The sequence below is a fragment of the Rutidosis leptorrhynchoides genome, chromosome 6 (genome assembly GCF_046630445.1).
Source record: "Rutidosis leptorrhynchoides isolate AG116_Rl617_1_P2 chromosome 6, CSIRO_AGI_Rlap_v1, whole genome shotgun sequence".
In the NCBI taxonomy this organism is placed as follows: domain Eukaryota; kingdom Viridiplantae; phylum Streptophyta; class Magnoliopsida; order Asterales; family Asteraceae; genus Rutidosis; species Rutidosis leptorrhynchoides.
This window is the reverse complement of record NC_092338.1, coordinates 305,191,129-305,213,326: the sequence shown is the minus strand read 5'-3', so window position 1 is coordinate 305,213,326 and position 22,198 is coordinate 305,191,129.

The window sequence follows — 22,198 nt, the reverse complement described above, 5'->3', positions numbered from 1 at the left end:
ATCTATGTTCATAACCTTATTCGATTCATATATATATAGCTATCTTATTTTGTGGTACAAAAGTTTAACAACAAGAACATAGTTTGAATGTTTTCAAACTTGTTTGCAAACTAAATAGATCCTTCTAACTTAACTTTTAAAATACTTCAAGACCTGTAATATAACTTATGTATATACTAATTTAACAAGGTAAAACTTGGTTTTTCAAAGTATAAGTATTTTTAGAAAAATGGTCATTAAATGATTTTGTTGTAACAAAAATGTTTAACTTCATATGTTTCACTAATGTTTCACTTATGCCGTATGATTTTGAATACAAACCAAGGTATTTACAGTTCATAGTCTTAAAGAAGAACTCGATCCAAGAAGATGGCAATTTGAATCAACGAAAACGGATTTGTAACGAAGAAACTATGACCGAAACAAAATTGGTTATCCTAGATCATTTCAACTACGGGATCAATTGGAAAAAAATGATATAAATCACATATTTCTAAGATAACATGATATTTTATATATATGTACTTATAATTCAATTTTATATGGTTCAGGATCACCCGTAAACAATACGAGAAGATTAATCATAAGATCCCATGTTTGTACGCAACACGTCATTTGACAACACCGGTACTTTATGTACGCAACACGTCATTTGACAACACCGGTACCATGGGTCAAGATTAATCTCGACCAATACATATACGATGGGGTTTTATTTATTTCGTTGGGGGTTTTGTTTATTGCGGGTATATTAAACATCTAAAAATGAACCATTAAAAATTGAATTACTAACATCGGAATGCTAACTACGGACTAAGGAAATATTCAAAATATTAAAAGTATAACAAGTATATATATATATAACGTTTGTTTTAAAATGAAAACATATTGATATATTATATATGGATAGGTTCGTGATATCAACCGGAAGACCGAGTCAAAATATATATATCATCAAGTCAAGAGTGAGTATATAGTCCCACTTTTAAACTCTAAATATTTCGGGATGAGAATACATGTATTTTATGTTTTACGATATGGACACAAGTAACTGAAAAATATGTTCTACGTTGAGTTGTACCACTGGCATACTTCCCTGTAGCTTGGTAACTAATATTTACAGCGGTATTGTAAACGCGAATCCTGTTGATAGATCTATCGGGCCTGACAACCCCAACCGGACTGGACGACCAGTATTCAACGGTTGCACAGTACTTCGTTTCGTGACTACACTTGGTACAGTGTAGTAAGATTTCATATTAAAGGGAATATGCGACGTGATTAATTGTTAAGTATGGTTACCAAGTGCTCAACCACTTAGAATATTTTTATTGAAATGTTTATATACGAAATCTTGTGGTCTATATATATATATATTGCTGCGCACTAAACCTATATCTCACCAACTTTATGTTGACGTTTTTAAACATGTTTATTCTCAGGTGATAATTAAAGCTTCCGCTGCATTATGTTGAATCTAAGCAGGATCATGCGTACTCATATTTGTGTCAAAAATAAAACTGCATATCCGAGGACGTGTGTTGTAAAATATGCTAGAAATCGTGTTGTTATTATCATTTGTAAAGTTTGTAAGTCGAAGATTATCGTTAAACGATAATCATCTTTTTATTGTCTAAAGCTTGTAACAAAAATAATGGTTTGGTTTGTAATGTATAATATATGCAGTTTTCCTTTTTAAAAATGTCGCATATAGAGGTCAATACCTCGCAATGAAATCATACGTTATCTAACACGTTCTTATGGTTAAGGACGGGTTATGACACATTATTTCATAGAAACTTGAAAATATTTTTCTCTAAACTCTCTCAATCGATTTACATATATATATTTACTCCGTATTATTTCAAGATATTATTAGTATACATAAAATATTACGACGGAGTGCTGTCCGAGTGATTTCGAAATTGTTTTTCGAGTAGGATAGGATTAAGGAAATTATGGGTTATAGCTATGGAGGTGATTGAGTATGGTTCATGGGTATGCTCGTGAGGTCAATATAGTGTTTATCATTTACCTTTCCTGCAATATTGAATCTCAATATTGATACGTGAGTACTCATAATTTAACTTTTACATACTAATAGTGTATCCCTGACTAGTGCTCGAGTATTTAGGATTATGCATGCTTGTACTTTTGATATTGCCCTTAGACAGGTTAGGTTGAATCTTGAATTAGTTACACTTGCGGTTGAAATAAGGTATAAGATATGCATGTCCTTGGAAAGCTAGCGAAAAATTAAGAACTTTTCCTTTAGATATCGAATGGTTTCGATGAATGGATTAGAAGTTATAATCAATTGAATTTTCGATATTTTTTTATTAAAAATGATTATTATTATCGTCGTTTTTATCGTCGTTCTAGTTTTATCTTATTATTATCATTATTATTATCTTTATCAATAAAAGGGATTTATCATTAAAAATTGTTATTTTTTTTATTATTACTATCGTTATTATCGTTAAATTTATAATTAGTATTATTATTATTATCCAATTATTATTATTATTAGTATTATTATTATTATTATTATTATCATTATTAATATATATATATCATTATTTAAAAATGGTTATTGTTATTGTTATTATTATTATTACTATATTTTCATTAAGATAATTATTAGTATTATCGTTAATAATGTTATAGTAACTATCATTATTAATATTAGTGTAATTAAAACAAATATTTGTAACACCTAATTATTTTGATTACTATTATTATCATTATTATGAACGCGATATAAAAGATGATTAAAAGCTATTAAACGAAATGATTAGGAAATAATGAGTAAGAGTGTCATGATGAAATTAAAATATTATAAGATATTGATTTAGATAAAATTATCGTTCTTATTATTTTTATCATTACTATTATTATTAAAAGTATCGTTAGTATTAAAACTATCATTTTAACAAAAATTATCATTTTAATAGAAATGTCATTGTTACTATAAAATATCATTATTATTATTATTTTAAATAGAATTATTATTTTAAAGATAATATTAAAAATTATCGTAAATATTAAAGTTATCATAATTAGAATTATCGTTTTATCATAATGTCATCTTAGTAATTATAAATATTGATATTTTTATAATAATAATTATTATTACAAAATAATACAACTTTTACTTACTATCATTATAGATATTATTTTATCAAATAAATATGTGATACAAACATATTTTACTACGTGTAATAACTTACTTTAATAATACATATCATATTATCTTTATGATATTAAATGAACCCTATAAATTTTATTACTTAATATATATAAAAGTATATTTTATTATATAAATTTAATATAAAATTTTATTTATTAATAAATAAATTATATTATTTACTCTAATAAATCTTTTAAAAATATTTAAAAATATAAAACGACAATATTTAAACTATATATTAATCATGTATAGATTTTTGGAAATTATTTTGAGTCAAATTTACTTTTGTTGACTTTTGCACATTAGTTTCGAGCATTAGGATTGTGGTACACTATGACTTGACCTAATTTGTTAGACAAATATTGACCAACACATAAATATATATATATAATTAATTTAGGTTCGTGAATCCGAGGCCAACCTTGCAATTGTTCAATGACGTTATATGTATTTTTACTACGAAATACAGTATGGTGAGTTTCATTTGCCTTTTTACCCTTTATATTTTTGGGCTGAGAATACATGCGCTGCTTTTATAACTGTTTTACGAAATAGACACAAGTAATTGAAACTACATTATATGGTTGAATGATCGAAATCGAATATGCCCCTTTTTATTAAGTCTGGTAATCTAAGAATTAGGGAACAGACACCCTAATTGACGCGAACTCTAAAGATAGATCTATCGGGCCCAACAAGCCCCATCCAAAGTACCGGATGCTTTAGTACTTCGAAATTTATATCATGTCCGAAGGAGGATCCCGGAATGATGGGGATATTCTTATATGCATATTGTGAATGTCGGTTACCAGGTGTTCAATCCATATGAATGATATTTTATCTCTATGCATGGGACGTATATTTATGAGAACTGAATATGGAAATCTTGTGGTCTATTAAAATGATGGAAATAAATGATTATGATAAACTAATGAACTCACCAACCTTTTGGTTGACACTTTAAAGCATGTTTATTCTCAGGTGTTAAAGAAATCTTCCGCTGTGCATTTGCTCATTTTAAAGATATTACTTGGAGTCTTTCATAGCATATTTAGAAGAACATTGCATTCGAGTCATTGAGTTCATCAGAGATTATTATTAAATCAATTTATAGTTGGATAGTGGATATTATGAAATGGTATGCATGCCTGTCAATTTTCGATGTAAAGAAAGTTTGTCTTTTAAAATCGAATGCAATGTTTGTAAAATGTATCATATAGAGGTCAAATACCTCGCAATGTAATCAACTATTGTGAATCGTTTATAATGTATATGAACGGGTCCTTTAAGTTGGTATCAGAGCGGTGGTCTTAGCGAACCAGGTCTGCATTAGTGTGTCTAACTGATAAGTCGATAGGATGCATTAGTGAGTCTGGACTTCGACCGTAAGTTTTGCTTATCATTTTGTGTCGAAAATTAACTATTTATCATCCTCAGGAAATTACCTGCTTATCATTTTTAGTCTAAGACACGTCTTGATGCATTGATTGCATGAATAGTGTATAGACAAAAATTCATATCTTAGCATATCTGCTAAATCATATCTTATCGTATCTGTTACTTTTAACTTTGTCTGACATATCCCGCAAAGTCCTCCGTAATCTACGAAATCTTTTGATCTATATATCTATATATATATTCTATGTAATTAGAATACCATCCGTTAGCCAAAATCATTTCATATCGGAAAAAAAAAATCCTTTATCCAATCGTACGAAATGGAATTCGTCATCAGTTCAAGTCACTCAGGTTCCGAAATGGAATCCCATTCAAGCTCCGAAAGCAGTGTGACCGGGATAGATCAACCAATCAGTCATCACCTATTCTGGATAAATTGGGGATGGGTTCGTAGCCTCCTCAATCATTGGAGACAAGAAGAAGGTGATCCCTTCCATCCACCACATTGCCCTCTTGACGAAGAACCTGAAGCACTTACCGGCGAACCTGTCCGAAACACCATTTTCTCGCTCATTTCCATAGTATCTCGTCACGATTATATATTACATCAAATTTTAGATTTTATTTATCCGCTCGTCCGAACCGACAATCACCCCGGTGTAATAGAAGAAGTCAACGAGCTTCGCGCTCGGGTAGTGGCTTTAGAGAATATGGTGCAGAGATTACAAACATCAGCAGCAGCATCAGCAGCATAACCAGTACCACCATCATCAACGCCAACAGTACCATTACCACCTCCAACCACAACCGCGTCGTAAACCTCAACTTCACAATCTGTCCCACGAGCATCAACGTCATACGAACCATAGATACCAAGGAGTACCAACAACAATAACTGACGAAGTATTAATTCATAACTTCATTGGAGAAACATTTCGCGATTATGTAATCTCTAAAGTCTTAGAGATTATCTAATCTAGCCCTAACCATAAATCAGTTAAACGAACCAAAATGATAGAAGGAAGAGTAGAAACCCTGACAAAAATGGTGTGTGATTAACAAGCTAAACTTGCTTTACCAACAGCATCAACAGTACTGTCAGCGTTACCAGCATCGTCAATACAGTCAACATCCGAATCAACAACACCGATAACATCACAAACTCCGTCAGTTCAAGAATCACTGTGGACATCATTACGAATCAATAACGTGTATATTGTATCAACTGGTTATGAAGAATTAACTCATTCCCTCTGAAGAAATTATATGTATATTATATATATATATATATTTTGAAATAAATCTTTCCGTGCTAAGCTATTGTGTGTGAATCTTAACTACTCGGTTAATTCATATTACAAATATGCAATAATGCACGTCCTTCGGCCGCAACATAACCAGCGTTAACTACAATCTCTGTCGCAATTCAACAAATTCCAATTCATAATAAATCAAGTATATATTTGATTTTACACTTTCATCATCGATGTACCCGAAACTTTTCAGATAACATCATTCGTACTTTGCGAAATTCACAAGAATTCCACGAACCGAACATCATACATTAACAAATAATGAAGTATTGATTCATAATTTCAATGTCATTAAAGAAATACTGCGTAAAAGTTATGTACTTTTTAAAGCCTTTACGGATTATTCAATTCTAGTTTCAACCGTAAATCAAATGAGTTTAATTTAACATTAACTCGTTAAATCTATGTTACATCTGAAGAAAATATACATATATATATTTTCATAAAGACTGTAATAAAATTCTTTTGTACAAAATATTAATTGTGAAATTTTTTTTAACGGGTAGGTAATACCCGAGAGATATATAAATTCACAATTAATGTGTTACATTCTTCGAATCTGATTCAGCAAATCATCCATTATACTCCCTACTTTCACAACAATATACATTCTTTTATAGAAATCAAAACAACCATACTCATTCAAAATTTAATTACATATTCTAATTTTGAAATCTCAAAAATCAACTTAAGATATGACCAAAATCATCACTCTTAGATCCTTACATCTTTCACAAGCTATATTTTGACTTCAAAACTGTGTTAGAACATCAAATGTATGTTAACGATTACAATCTGTGTTCAAACCCTTCGAAAATTTCTGAAGACACTTCGAATGATGAGCAATCGAGATGATCCAACCACATGTTACCCACAGTTATGTACCCGAAAAACTCTTGAAACCAAAGTAAAAGTTTAAACAACGTATCCGCGTCAGATTCTTTGGCATTTATTAGCAAAAATAACTTTGCGACTCCTATTCAAAGTAGCCAGTTTTGTCACAGCTCCAGCAAGTCAACTTTGACTTTTCAGTCCGACTAACCTTATTATAACCTTGAGATATACACCATCGTTACCAGGGAACCTTTTACATTCCACCACATTATTAGCAGATGTACCAACAACTTCATTACCCTTTGACTTTAGCCTCTCCAAAAAGTCATTATAATTATTCATTGAAACCCCATCATTTACTCATTCGCATCTTGTAATGAGAATTGGCATACAAATCATTGGGAATTAGCAATCAGTATTTTGAAATCTCGCAGCATGTCTACGCCAACAGTTATATGTGTATATATAACGTCTATCTTCTGGACTTAATTTGAATGTGAAGTTTCTGAAAAACACTCCGAACTACGAATTGGTTCTCCGGAAATGGAAAAAAAAATGCTGATGAAGCAGCAAAAACTATAAACGACTTTAAACGGTAAAAGCTGGATGATAATGATGAAGTGTGCTGGCAAAGCGCAGAAAAAGAGAAGTTTTGGAACTGAAAAACGGATTGAGCAAAGTAGGAAGGAGGCTGTGGACAAATTACGAAGACTGAACCTGACTTCAAAGGATCCAAATGATTCAGTACCTGCTGAAGTCATTAACGAATACCTTGCTCCTGACTCTAAACCCCTGCGGACAATATTCTTCATCATCCTCTGATATTAGAAATTCTAAAATATCATCATATCTGTCATTATAAATATCCTCCATATTTCTGAAGGTATTTTCTTAATTTTTCTTATTTGAAATTATTTACCTCTTCGCGCTATCTGTATTACATCATAAAAGAAAATATTTTAGTTTCTAAATTCTGAAACATTCAAGTTTAAAATAGGAATATTTTGAAGTAGCGTTGGAAACTGAAGCATGAATTAGTATAATATAATGACACTTGATCAATGTGATTATATTACAGTAAGTCATGCTGAGTTTCTAAATGGAACGTGATAATTCACAGATCATAACATCATCATGTGCCATGTTATACGACTCTTGTATTCTATTTAACCTCTAAAATATCAAGAAAATATTTCTTGATGATTCGGCCTTTTCCAAGGTATTCTAGTAATTTGACAAGTCAAGATCGTGCCATCACAATTTCCTTCCTAGAACATTAACAATGTTCATTCCGAAATTCATATCTGTGAATTCTGGACCATTACAAGCGGTGCTTAATCGCAAGAAGAAGAAACGAAAGGACAAAACTCCGAAATAGAAAGTGGGGTATAGATTGCAGCAAATAAAAGAGAGCATTAACTGTGAATGATAATGATTATAGAAGATAGAAGCAGAGACTTTGAAATATAAGGGAACATATAAAGCCCAACGACAAACCAGAAATTATAAACCATATATATCGATGCATATAACAATATAAAGACACGGGAGAACTAGAAACACTATAAACCCAAGAGTATAGTAGAAGTAAATAGATTCTTCCGGCGGTAGATGAAAAAGAAGAATGACCAATATGAAAGTTAGAAGTATATCGAGAATCAGAACTGGATGGAGCATATTGATGAATACTTTAAAATATGAGTTGAGGGGAAAAGAATAGAAGGTGATGAAACATGACTAGGAACTTAGAAATCAACAGATTTAACTCACACAATGGCGGAACAAGTGAATCAAACCCTCTAGTGAATAGGTTAAGTTTTTTTTGATTAATTTAATCAAGCCACAACTAAATCAAGTGTGATTAGATCAACACCTAGAGCTATTATTCACCACCTGGGTGATTTGGAATGAGAGAGAATCGGAGGAGCTCACTAGATCTGAGTGTGTGTAACAAATGAGAGGCTTAACCTAAAATGAAGAACATAAGACTTTATATACCCCTGCTGTTGACTCACCCATACGATTCATTCATCACACGTACGAGTTGGCTTCATCAGCCGTACGGGTGATCACTCACTCGTGTCTTCTCATTTAGGTTGTAATTGTGACTTAGCTCAGCATCAACCGTGCGTATGAGCCTGTCAGCCGTACTAGTGAGGCTTCACTCGTACGTCTGACTAAGTCTAATATAGTCAAACATCTAAATCTCGTTCCTGCAGTTCTTGTAACCACATACAAACAAGGATACGATAATAACGAGCAATCATGGTGGCCTGTAAACTGTTGTACCTGCAATGGACGTGGGTAGATGTCTAGGGACTTGCATAAAATGCATCAACAGAAGGTGTGAGTTGTAAGGAAACGAAGGAGGTAAATTTATAAGAAAATCTCCGACAAACAATTAAAATGGATGATCGCATTTAAAGCGGATCCTAATTCCCTTGATTACCGGAGAGTCAAATCTTATTAAGAAGATTTTCTTCAAATCCCTTGAAATCTGGGAATCAATCATATCTACGTCAAATGATAAGATGAATCTACACTTACTCATTTCACTCTTCTATGTTAGCTTCATTCGTACTCTTCATATAAATGGATTGTTTATCCAAATTATTCGCTGATGATAAAACTCTAATTTTCAGCCCGTATGCATCATGAAAACATACTTATTATCATTCACGACCTTTTCACTCAAATTTCGGGACGAAATTTCTTTAACGGGTAGGTACTGTGACAACCCGGAAATTTCCAACCAAATTTAAACTTTAATCTTTATATGTTTCCGACACGATAAGCAATATTTGTTAAGTTAAATTTCAAGAATTTTAAACTATGTTCATACATTCATTCAACCTCGACCAAGTTCCAACGATTCACGAACCATTAAACGAATATGATTATATATGTATATGTGTATATATATTATAACTTGAAACGTAAACAAAATATTAGATTAAATACTTTATATGATTGTATCTGTTTCAAAATATTTATCAATGGAATTAGAAGATAAGATCAAATGATTGAATTATCAGATATATTGAATTATGATTACAAGTCTCTGTTGAAAGGCCCACGTTGATTTGAGAAATCTTTCCATTTTAACAATATTCGAAAAATGGTAAAGTGATTTATAAATAAGAACAAATTATCAATCATTGAGAACTAGACAAAGGATAGTGGAAGATTGAATCTCATAAAGACTCGATTGATCTATTTAGTTTCAAACGTACAAAAACGTTTTCAGTTTAAAAAGAACTTTATTATTAAAACGTATATAACTTTTATAAATATCTAGAACCACTTTTGATAACTCATTACTTAACTAGTATGATAAAGATAACGATATTTATATTTTATTTTATTAAATATATATAACGATTTAAATTAATATTATATATATTTATACGTGTATTATACGTACATAGTTTTATACTTTTAATATACTTAAACTTTACCTTTACTTTATTTTTACTTTACCTTAACTTTAATAATTCACTTTAATAATTCATACTTTAATAATTCACTTTAATAATTCATACTTTAATAATTCACTTTAATAATTCACTTTAATAATTCATACTTTAATAATTCACTTTAATAATTCAAAAATCTATTATAAATAGAATTCAATAGGTTTCATTATTTCATAGAAACTTGAAAATATTTTTCTCTAAACTCTCTCAATCGATTTACATATATATATTTACTCCGTATTATTTCAAGATATTATTAGTATACATAAAATATTACGACGGAGTGCTGTCCGAGTGATTTCGAAATTGTTTTTCGAGTAGGATAGGATTAAGGAAATTATGGGTTATAGCTATGGAGGTGATTGAGTATGGTTCATGGGTATGCTCGTGAGGTCAATATAGTGTTTATCATTTACCTTTCCTGCAATATTGAATCTCAATATTGATACGTGAGTACTCATAATTTAACTTTTACATACTAATAGTGTATCCCTGACTAGTGCTCGAGTATTTAGGATTATGCATGCTTGTACTTTTGATATTGCCCTTAGACAGGTTAGGTTGAATCTTGAATTAGTTACACTTGCGGTTGAAATAAGGTATAAGATATGCATGTCCTTGGAAAGCTAGCGAAAAATTAAGAACTTTTCCTTTAGATATCGAATGGTTTCGATGAATGGATTAGAAGTTATAATCAATTGAATTTTCGATATTTTTTTATTAAAAATGATTATTATTATCGTCGTTTTTATCGTCGTTCTAGTTTTATCTTATTATTATCATTATTATTATCTTTATCAATAAAAGGGATTTATCATTAAAAATTGTTATTTTTTTTATTATTACTATCGTTATTATCGTTAAATTTATAATTAGTATTATTATTATTATCCAATTATTATTATTATTAGTATTATTATTATTATTATTATTATTATTATCATTATTAATATATATATATATCATTATTTAAAAATGGTTATTGTTATTGTTATTATTATTATTACTATATTATCATTAAGATAATTATTAGTATTATCGTTAATAATGTTATAGTAACTATCATTATTAATATTAGTGTAATTAAAACAAATATTTGTAACACCTAATTATTTTGATTACTATTATTATCATTATTATGAACGCGATATAAAAGATGATTAAAAGCTATTAAACGAAATGATTAGGAAATAATGAGTAAGAGTGTCATGATGAAATTAAAATATTATAAGATATTGATTTAGATAAAATTATCGTTCTTATTATTTTTATCATTACTATTATTATTAAAAGTATCGTTAGTATTAAAACTATCATTTTAACAAAAATTATCATTTTAATAGAAATGTCATTGTTACTATAAAATATCATTATTATTATTATTTTAAATAGAATTATTATTTTAAAGATAATATTAAAAATTATCGTAAATATTAAAGTTATCATAATTAGAATTATCGTTTTATCATAATGTCATCTTAGTAATTATAAATATTGATATTTTTATAATAATAATTATTATTACAAAATAATACAACTTTTACTTACTATCATTATAGATATTATTTTATCAAATAAATATGTGATACAAACATATTTTACTACGTGTAATAACTTACTTTAATAATACATATCATATTATCTTTATGATATTAAATGAACCCTATAAATTTTATTACTTAATATATATAAAAGTATATTTTATTATATAAATTTAATATAAAATTTTATTTATTAATAAATAAATTATATTATTTACTCTAATAAATCTTTTAAAAATATTTAAAAATATAAAACGACAATATTTAAACTATATATTAATCATGTATAGATTTTTGGAAATTATTTTGAGTCAAATTTACTTTTGTTGACTTTTGCACATTAGTTTCGAGCATTAGGATTGTGGTACACTATGACTTGACCTAATTTGTTAGACAAATATTGACCAACACATAAATATATATATATAATTAATTTAGGTTCGTGAATCCGAGGCCAACCTTGCAATTGTTCAATGACGTTATATGTATTTTTACTACGAAATACAGTATGGTGAGTTTCATTTGCCTTTTTACCCTTTATATTTTTGGGCTGAGAATACATGCGCTGCTTTTATAACTGTTTTACGAAATAGACACAAGTAATTGAAACTACATTATATGGTTGAATGATCGAAATCGAATATGCCCCTTTTTATTAAGTCTGGTAATCTAAGAATTAGGGAACAGACACCCTAATTGACGCGAACTCTAAAGATAGATCTATCGGGCCCAACAAGCCCCATCCAAAGTACCGGATGCTTTAGTACTTCGAAATTTATATCATGTCCGAAGGAGGATCCCGGAATGATGGGGATATTCTTATATGCATATTGTGAATGTCGGTTACCAGGTGTTCAATCCATATGAATGATATTTTGTCTCTATGCATGGGACGTATATTTATGAGAACTGAATATGGAAATCTTGTGGTCTATTAAAATGATGGAAATAAATGATTATGATAAACTAATGAACTCACCAACCTTTTGGTTGACACTTTAAAGCATGTTTATTCTCAGGTGTTAAAGAAATCTTCCGCTGTGCATTTGCTCATTTTAAAGATATTACTTGGAGTCTTTCATAGCATATTTAGAAGAACATTGCATTCGAGTCATTGAGTTCATCAGAGATTATTATTAAATCAATTTATAGTTGGATAGTGGATATTATGAAATGGTATGCATGCCTGTCAATTTTCGATGTAAAGAAAGTTTGTCTTTTAAAATCGAATGCAATGTTTGTAAAATGTATCATATAGAGGTCAAATACCTCGCAATGTAATCAACTATTGTGAATCGTTTATAATGTATATGAACGGGTCCTTTAATTAATATGATTCATATGTACCTAGTAAGACGTTGTTATAACGATAATCCATATATATATCGTTTTCGAGTTTCTTAAATTAATAGTCTCATTTTTATGTATATAACTCATTGTTAAAATACCTAATGAGATAAATACTTATAATAAAATCATGTTAACTATATATATAACCATATATATGTCATCGTATAGTTTTTACAAGTTTTAACGTTCGTGAATCACCGGTCAACTTGGGTTGTCAATTGTCTATATGAAACCTATTTCAATTAATCAAGTCTTAACAAGTTTTGTTGCTTAACATGTTGGAAACACTTAATCATGTAAATAACAATTTCATTTAATATATATATAAATATAAACATGGAAAAGTTCGGGTCACTACAGGTGTAGTGAGATTTCATAATAAAGGGAATATGCGACGTTGATTAAATGTTAAGTATGGTTACCAAGTGCTCAACCACTTAGAATGCTTTACATACACTTGCAAGTGTATTATGTTTATGATTATGAAATCTTGTGGTCTATTAAGATATTGAAATAATTTTTATGATAAACCTATGAACTCACCAACCTTTTGGTTGACACTTTTAAGCATGTTTATTCTCAGGTATGAAAGAAGTCTTTCGCTGTGCATTTGCTCATTTTAAGGACATTACTTGGAGTCGATCATCGCAATGAGACCAAATGTTGATAACTTCGTCCAGGTGGATAAGGACGGGGTATTACATACTTGCTCATACTCAACTCCTTTTCTTAGAAACGGGATGGGTGGTCTGTATGGTGCCACCACTAGCTTTACAAACTCGGGTGGTGATGGCGTTGTAACTTCTTCATTGTTACTCACATCTAAAACCTTCCCATCTTCTGATGCTGGTTTTTCAGAATTTGTTGAAACCATATTAACATTCTCATTCCGAGGATTTACTTCAGTATTACTCGGTAGCTTTCCTTGTTCCCTCTCACTCATCATGCTAGCAAGAGTACCTACGTGTTTTTCTAGATTCAAAATGGAAGCTTGTTGAGTTCTTAGTGACTTATCAAACCTCTCATTTGTTTGGGTTTGAGATGTAATGAATTGTGTTTGAGATTCCATTAGCTTTGCCATCATTTCTTCCAGATTTGGCTTTTTCTCTTCGGTTTGTTGTGGTGGTTTATATAAGCCAGGTCTTTGTTGATTGAAAGTGTTGTTTTGAGTTGGTTGGTTATTCAGACCTTGTTGGTTGCACGAGTTATTGTTTGGCCCATTTGGATTGTAAAGAATGTTTTGATTTCGATTGAAGTTTGGCCTTGGCAGTTGATAATTATTCTGATAATTATTTCTCGGCCTTTGGTTCATGTAGGAAACATTCTCACGTTGTTCCATAGTTTGCTCGATGTGACAATCTTTCGTTAAGTGTGGTCCACCGCATTTCTCACAACTGATTCATATTGCGTGAATATCTTTATTCATCTTTTCCATTCCTCTCTCGAAAGCATCTATTTTTGCTGAAACGGAATCAAAGTCATGGCTAGAATCGGCTCTAGCCGCTTTAGATGAATGAAAGATATCTTTTTCCTGGTGCCACTCATGCGAGTGGGAGGCTGTGTTATTAATAATTTTGTGAGCTTCAGTTGCGGTTTTCTTTATAATGGAACCACCAGCTGCTATGCCGATGTCTTTTCGTGTAGCAATGTCGATACCTTGGTAGAATATTTGCACTATTTGATAAGTGTCTAAACCATGTTGCGGACATCCTCTCAACAACTTTCCAAATCTTGTCCACACCTCATATAGAGTTTCATTTGGCTTTTGCGTGAACGTAACAATTTCTCCTTGAAGTCTTACGGCTTTAGATGCCGGAAAGAATTGTTTAAGAAAATTTTCAACTAAAACATCTCATGTATCAATTGCCCCTTCAGGTAATAATTCTAATCAATCTTTGGCTTCTCCCTTTAAAGTCCAGGGAAACAACATGAGATAGATCTGTTCATCCTCTACTTCTCTAATTTGGAATAGAGTACAAATCCTATTAAAGGTTTGAAGATGTTCATTTGGATCTTCTTTTGGCGTACCACTATATTGGCATTGATTAGTTACCATGTGTAGGATTTGTCCCTTGATTTCATAATCTGGCGCATTAATGTCTGGTTTAATAATGGCGTGACCTTGGCCAGTGTGTGTGGCTCTCATTCGATCTTCCATACTTAGAGGTTCCGTTACTTCCATAATTGAAATTGTTAAATACGAATCACTAGAGGATTCTGATTTAACGGTTTGTGGTTCAGGAGGAATGATTAGTCGTTTAGGACTTGGAATTGTCCTTGAATATCCTCCGGGTTCTCGGTAGTGAAGTCGAGTTAAAAAAATGGATTATCGGAAATTTGAATTGGAGTACTTGGTCGACTAGATGATGATTCTAAAGAAAAATCAACGACAATATTGGCTAGATGTCTTGATCGAGTTACAGGTGGTGAACGTATGAAAGGTGGTGAACGTTTTGCTCGGTGCATTCACTGAATATCCTATTAGTTATAAAAGATAAAAATTATATAAGTTATCAAATTAATAGACTTTTCTGATTTTGCCCACGTTTCGAATAGCCAATAGATGCAGCAGGTAGCCAGGACCCTTTAAATCGGAAGCCCACAACTCGCCACTAACAAATCCAACTATTACTACGAACCAGAAAATTTTGGATGTCTATCAATTTAACCACTTAAAATAATTTTTCGTCGAAGTTTAAAGAAATTTTAGAGAAGAAATAGAAAATTCTATGTCCTAAAAACTAGAGCGAAATAAGAAAGAAAAAGAATGCGTCGAAAAACGTCGAAAAATAAAAAGTCGAAAAATAAGCATCGAAAAATAAGAAAGTAAAGCGTCGAAACTCAAAAGTCTAAAAACTAAAAATTAAAACTTACGTCTAAAGGTATTAAAGCTTAAAAGGAATTCTATATCTAATACGACAATAACTTAAAAAGGTACTAAAATTTATTTAAAACTAAAGCGATAAGCGACGTCGTAAAATTCTAAAGCACCTAAATCTTAATCTAAAGAAAAAGCATTTAAGGGAGTTTACGGCAAAGTCTAAAAATCTAGAAATAAAAGTAAACTATGGCAAAAAAAAACTATATTTAAAACTAATTACGAACGATAAATATACAATTTTACGAATTAAACGATTAAAATATACAATTTATAAAAAGTGATAAAATTACAGTTTTATAAAAATATTATTTTTATATTATTATTTTATAAAAGTATTAATTTTAAAACTAATTAAAACTTAAAATACAAACTAATTGATAAAACTAAAACTAATTAATAAAAACTAATTAATTAATTAAAACCCTAATTAGGGTAAAAAAATAATAATAATTAATGATGTCGACAGAGGTATCAGGCGTGTCAGACAGGATCATGCGATTGCATGAGTTCTACGTGTATGGGCCATGCGATCGCATGGATTCGGATTCCAGGCCAGGTCTTGGGCTGCTACAGTGTAGTGGCCCGTATACTTTTAATTATTTTTTTTTTCTGTTTTTAATTTATATAAAATATTTATATAAATAAAAACTTATATTTTAAAAACTACCTATTAGTTTTTGTAACTAAAAAAAATACAAACTTTTTAAAAAAAAACGTAAAAATATATAGTAATATATATAGTAATATATATATATATATATATATATATATATATATATATATATATATATATATATATATATATATATATATATATATATATATATATATATATATATATATATATATATATATATATTCTTTTTCTTGTTTTTATATTTTTGATATTTAAAACGTATTTTTACAAAAGTAAATTAAGACTTGATAATTTTTATTTTTTTTAATAGCGTTTTGCTTCGTCGCGTCCCCGGCAGTGGCGCCAAAAACTTGATGTTAAAGCAAAGGTGTACGAAATAGTTATATTTTTATTACGAAATACGTTACAAATTACACAAGTTATTTATTTATTTATAGAGTGGATATACCTAAACCTTGCTACAACACTATATGCAGTGTACCTAATCGTAGAGTAGTGTAGTTTTTAGTAAGTCCGGTTCATTCCACAGGGAGCTAGATGAGTTCAACGCTATATTTTTAAAACTATATTTGTAATATTATTTTTATTATAAAAAGGGGGTTTTTTTACCGTTTAATGACCGGTTTGTCGATTTTAAATAAAGCGTAAAGATAAATGACGATAATATAAATGACAGAATTTAAATTGCGATAAAGTAAATTGCAGTAATTAAAATGACAGTAAATAAAGGTACGATGAAATATGAAATAAAAATATTATGCTTATTTAAACTTCCGTAATCATGATGTTTGACGTTTTGATTTTAATTTATTTATCTGAGTTAATTGTCCTTTGTCCTGGATTTATTTGATACCTATCTGGTTTTTGTCCATAATAGTCCATCAGTCATATTTATAAAATGCTCGTCAAATTAACCTTATTCCCGAAGTCAAATATTCCAACTAATTAAGGATTCGAACTGTAACAAGTTTTTAATACTTCATTTAATGATTACACCAGGTTATTGACTGCGTGTAATCCAAGGTTTTAATACTTTGTTAACAATTACACTAATTATCCTTGTATGTAATCCACCCCTGTTTTAATGAGATATGAATTTTAATTTACCCACTTGATCAGAATGAATAATCAATTACCCAACCCAAATAATTAATTAAATGATCGTAAAAGATGTCATATAAACGTCACTAAATAGGACATACATAATCATTTTAATAATTATTAGATTAACTAATTTGAAGATAGGTTCGACAGATTCTAATGAGTTGTCATTCGATTAGACAATACCCCCTATCTATTAATAGTCAATAGTTCAATGTCCACAAGTGTCGGTCTTTTGTCCAAACCTTAATTATGGTACAAAATCTAATAACCCCGTCTTAATATTTAGTCTAACATCACGATTACTTTGGCTCAAATAAGCATAATAATAACTAAGTTACGAGACATTTATTTAAAAAGGAAGAACATAGCTTACAGTGGTGATTAATCGCGTAGCGTTACACGGACAGAGTTCTAACTTAAAACCCGTAAAACATTCCTTACAATAACCCAATTATTATTAAACTTAATTTAAAATTATAATTATAATTAAAAATATAATTATGATTACAGAGGAAGAAGAAGAAAAAGGTATATATTACTCTTTCAATTCGCTGCCTTTTATAAATGTGAGCTGAATTTGGGAGCCATGCGATCGCATGGGTTCCCTTTGTTATTTCCATGCGATCGCATGGACAGGCTGGCCAGCATACATCACTTTGTTTTCTAGTTTTGCCGACGTTTTAATAAATAAATATAATATATATATAATTTTAAGAATTATTTATGTATTATATTATATTTATGTGCATAGTTGACTCATAATTTTAGCTCCGTTGCATCGCGCGTTGAGAGTTGGTTCATGTCCCGGTTCCGGATTTTCGAACGTCCTTGCGTACTATTTAATATCTTGCACTTTGCGTTTTGCGGCTCGTACTCTTGTAATTTTGAGACGTTTCTCATCAATAAATTGAACCACTTGAATTATATCTTGTACATTTGAGCTTTTTGGTCATTTGCGTCTTCAAATCATCGTTTTCTTCTTTTATCTTCGTTCTTATTTATTTAAACGAATATTACATAAAAATAGAACAATTTCAACTAAAAGCTTTACATATTGGAAGGATATTGTGCCTAAATATATGTTCATTTGGAGCACTATCAATACCCTTAATATTGAAACTATCATAAATATTGAACTTTAAAATTAATTGAAACAGAAAAATTAAATGATACGCGAGTACTAGAAAATAACAAAGACACTAGTAATAATTTTTGATATCTCTCCCTGCTCTCTGTATCTTGATAATTGTGTGTGTTCTTCACAATATACTCCATATTATAGTAGAATAGTAGTAGGTGTCATGATCATTTTTATTCCTTTTGCTGTCAAAGTCTGAAAAGTAGCATTTATTAAACATAAAAGTAACCGTCCCATTTGCAATTTAGATATGAATCTGGCCTCAACATTACGCGTTTCACGTAACCATCCACACGTTTCGCATAAGAGCAAAAATATTACGTGTTCCGCGTAAGAGTAAATGACAGTTTTCTTGTTTTTGTTCTCTGTTGATCCCTTTGTTGATTCCTTTGTGGACTTATACTACCTTGTACGATCTGTTTTAACTATTTTCTTTAGTTGATCATTTGAAGACGTATAAGACTTGAAACTTTCGTTTTGAATCTTTTTCTTTGATCACCTTTAACTTGCATATCACTCCGCTTGTGTTCTTGAATTCGAATAAACGTTTCTTGATATATATTTGATTTAAATTCATCATTTATCGTCTTTCTTCTAACTTTACTCCCGTGCATAATTTTAGTCATTTTCTTCGTAAAATATGAATCGAATGTCTTCTTAAACGGTAAAAGCCTATGAAATATAAATGATATTGCGTCGAAATATATGTATGTTTAAAGCAATATCAATCGCAATACACAACGAAGTCGTCACTGCCTTCTGGAAGGGACAAGGTAGGTGCGGTGGTAAACTTCTGCTTCAGGGTTTGGAATGCCGACTATTGTTCGGCCGCCCAAACGAATTTCTTCCCTTTGTGAGTCAATGCAGTCAATGAACGTGCAATCAGAGAGAAACCTTCAATGAACCTTCGATAATAACCGGCGAGACCTAAAAATTGGCAAATATGAGTAGGATTAGTGGGGGTTCCCCACTTGCTGATGGCTTCGATCTTTGCGGGATCGACTTTGATACCTTGATCACTTACGACATGGCCAAGAAATTAAACTTCCTTCAACCAAAACTCACACTTGGAGAATTTGACATAAACTTGCTCTTGTCTCAAGAGTTCCAGTACGAGTCGGAGATGTTGCTCATGTTCTGCTTCACTTTTGGAGTAGATGTGGATATCATCTATGAAGACGATAACGAATTTGTCTAGGTAAGGCTTGCATACACGGTTTATGAGATCCATAAACACAGCAGGTGCGTTAGTTAAACCAAATGGCATCACGAGAAACTCATAATGGCCATAACGAGTTCGGAACGCAGTCTTAAGTACATCGCTCTCCTTCACCCTCAACTGGTGATAACCTGATCGCAAATCGATCTTAGAGTAAATGCTTGATCCTTGCAGCTGATCGAAAAGATCATCAATTCTGGGAAGGGGATATCGATTCTTGATCGTCAATTTGTTGAGTTCGCGGTAGTCGATACACATGCGGAAAGATCTGTCCTTCTTCTTCACAAACAATACAGGAGCGCCCCAAGGTGAAGAGCTTGGTTGGATAAATTCACGGTCTAACAATTCCTGTATTTGACTCTGCAACTCTTGCATTTTGGAAGGTGCAAGTCGATAAAGTGCATGAGCTATAGGTGCAGCTTCCGGCACTAAATCAATCTGTAATTCCACTGATCACGGTGGCGGAAATCCAGGTAACTCTTCTGGAAAGACGTCGGGAAATTCGTTCACAATCCATACATCATCAACGCTCTTCTCCCCGGTTTCTAACTTCTTCACGTGTGCCAGAATAGCAAAACGCCCTTTCCTCATGACTTTCTGTGCCTTCATGCAACTAATAAGGTTCAACCTTGGGCTACCTTTCTCTCCGTATACAATCAATGGCACATCATTTTCGCGAGGTATACGGATAATCTTCTCTCTACAAACAACTTCTGCTCTTACTTTGGACAACCAGTCCATACCAACTATCACGTCGAAACTTCCTAACTTGATGGGTATCAAATCAATCTCAAAGTCTACACCAGCTAGGTTTATTATACCTCCTCGGCCAATTTGGTCAGCTTTCTCAAGTTTCCCATTGGCTACTTCAACAAGAATACTCTCGTCTAAAGGTACTAACGACCAGTCTATCTTAGAACAAAAATGTCTACATACATAACTCCTATCGGCACCGGTATCAAATAAGACAGAAGTAAATAGGTTATTGATAGTGAATGTACCTGTGAGCAAGTCAGGATCCTTACGGGCATCCCTGGCGTTCATATTGAAAACCCTTTCACGTGCCGGTCCGCCATCCTTCTTCTTGTTCGGGCATTCATTCTTGAAGTGACCCTGTTGACCGCACTCAAAACACTTTCTTGGTCCAGTAGGGTTTGTCTTCACAGCTGGGGTGGTGATCTTGCAATCTTTGCCAATGTGCCCAGTCCTCTTACACTTTTCGCATACCACATTGCAGTACCCACTATGATGCTTATACCATCTCTTGCACTGCGGGAGACTACCCTTGTAGTTAAGGTTCAAGCTAGGGTTCGGGTTCCTCCAGTCATTGTTTCCCTTGAAACTCTCATGCCTCTTAGCTGGGTTCTGATCAAAGACCTTTCCTTTATCGCCTTCCCACTTACGCTTCTAATTACTAGCTCCTGATTCTGATTTCACTTTCTCTGGTTCCTTGTGGGTGATCTGGTTTATCAGGGTGTGCGCCATGCACATAGCTACTGGGACATCTGCTGGTTTCGAAGAGGTAACATTTCCCTGAATGGTTTTGGGAAGTCCCCACAAATACCGTTCCATTCGCTTAAATTCAGGGGTAACCGTCGTGGGGCGCATCAAAGCTAACTCAAAGTACCTGCGGTTATAGCCATCAAGATCAGTCCCTACAACTTTCAGTTCCCAAAACTCCGCTTCCATCTTCTGAATTTCGGTTCTGGCGTAGTACTCTTCGATCATAGCACTTTTAAACTCCTCCCATGGTGTAGCATAAGCCTCGTCAATTCCCTTATCCTGGTCAAGTGTTCCACCAGGTTAAAGCACCGTCCGACAACGTGCAGGAGGAGTACTTAGTTTTGTTCCCTTCTGAGCAGTTACTTACGCGGAATACAGCTTTCAACTTCTCAAACCACCTCGTTAATCCAACCGGCCCCTCAGTACCACAGAAATTGTGGGGCTTGCAACTCTGCTATTCCTTATAGGTACACCCGTTTTAAATGTTCTGGTTAGCTGGTGGAGCTTGGGGGTTAACATTTGCCATTGCTGCAGCTACTCGAGCAGTTATCATTTCCTAAATCTGTGCTGCTGTGGGCATTTCCCTTGGAACTCTTCCGTTTGTCATTGCTCAT